Source organism: Calidris pugnax, unplaced genomic scaffold, assembly GCF_001431845.1.
Source record: "Calidris pugnax isolate Ruff unplaced genomic scaffold, ASM143184v1 scaffold188, whole genome shotgun sequence".
Taxonomy (NCBI): Eukaryota; Metazoa; Chordata; class Aves; order Charadriiformes; family Scolopacidae; genus Calidris; species Calidris pugnax.
In genome coordinates, this window is record NW_015091257.1 from 4,529,283 (window position 1) to 4,531,236 (window position 1,954).

A 1,954-nucleotide genomic window follows, 5' to 3' on the forward strand; every position below is an offset into this window, starting at 1 on the left:
TCATAAACACAAGGCTGTAGACTGTGGCAGTTCACAAGCTGTTGAGAAGACTGTTCCCAGGAGAAAGTGGGGCCTGTTGAAGGGGAACACAGAAGATTTCATATGTCCTGAAGGAAGCTGGTCCCCAATAGAGTCAGTTCTGGTCTTGTCCAGGACTTGAGGGCAGACACAGTGCCAGCAAGGCTGTGCCCTCCCCAATCAAGGACCACCCCACATCATCCAGCAAGGGAGAACACAGGGCAGCCAGACCTGGGGAAGAGGGGAAGGGTGGCTGCACCAGTTGGTGCAGAGAAACCTGATGAGTTAGTCCAGACTAGAGTTTAAAATGGATCATTAAAACTAATTCAGCTACTGTTTGAGCAGCCTGAAGACACTGGTCAGAAGACTACCCTCAGGTTACCCAGAACCTGACCAAACACACCACCAGAAGAAGATGCAAATCCCTTCATCAAAACTAATCAGGCGTATGTACACACTTTGCATCACAAATATGTGTGGCACAAGAGGATGGTACTATAGGAAAGTTATACAGGGTGGTAGTTGTCACTGAGGTGGCTGGTGGTACCCAAGTAGAGCACATTTGATGAACAGGCAATTTCAGACCACACTGATGCATGTACTAACTGTGTTCTTATTAGCCTACCTAAAATAAGAAAATTAAATCCTTTAGTTAGTAGAAGATCTGAAACATACTAATCCTGTTCCCGAGGTACCAAAAAAGATGGCAAGGACTGAGTCAATGTGGTCCTAGAGACCCAAATCTGCAGGTGAGCCACTGCCTCACATGCACTCTGCCTTCAATATTACTCATTTATTTATAGGCTTTTTCATCCATAACCTCAAGGTTTTAAAATGAAAATATTATTAACGTGCTCTTCTGGTGGTAATCACTGGGTAAAGGTGGACAAGGCTGAGCAGTGTTGACTGAAAAGCAAAAACATTTAAAATTTGAATGTCTGTGAAGCAATTTGCTATAGGTGCATCTGAACACATACACAAGGAAAAAAAAGTATTTTGATTCAAGGAAGGCAGGGTTAAAAATAGTTCTTCCTCTAACAGACTAGCTACTAAGGATCCTGTCTCGCTCCCAAGAAATCTGGCAAATTCTTCACTTTCCTGCTATTGTGCCTGTGTTGGGACTGGAAGGTAAGGCATAATTCAATTCACTCTTGCTACAAGTGTTGGAGAACAGCAAGAAATAAAAACATTATATTACATAAAGATTATATATCTGCATGCCAGATATCACATAAAACAAACTGGGAAGTGGCTAACAGCATGGCTGAGAGCCACTTCTAAAGTTGGTGGAAGTTAAAATAAACATTGTGGCTTAGAGTCTGCAAAGTCTTTTGTGAACTTGATTTTATTGAATTCAGCAAATGCTTTGGATATTCTTTTTTAATTTGAAAATTCAGATGATTTTGCACCTAACCCAAGATATTGTAGTCTAAGATGAATGAAACCAAACCAATCCAAAATAGGGCAGTGAGAAAAGTTCAGAAATTTGCATCTGGTATTTTCCTTGCCACTTTGCCCACAAATACACAAGACAGATTTTTCTTGGCTGTTTAAAAATGCATGTTGAGGATTGATCTTCCTCAAAGGAGAACCTGGGCTGCTGCAGAGGTCATAAATGATGTATACAGCCAATCAGGTCCTGACAGAATTACAAGGCCATGTTGATTGATCACACAATGCTGCTGTTATTTGCAGAACATTTTATTTATGAAAATGTGTTTATTTGTAGGAGAGGTATTTCTATGAGCATAGTCATGTATTACAACTGCTGAGAATTTATGTATTTTTGTATAAAGAGTTTATATATTGTGACTATTAATGTCTGGTTCATCTACCATAACAGGAAGGAAGAAGTAGTTGCATGACCAGTTTGTGTGAAATCATTTACATCTGCAAATTAAGAAATTTAAGGAAGTTTGAAAGCAGTAAGGCAAGT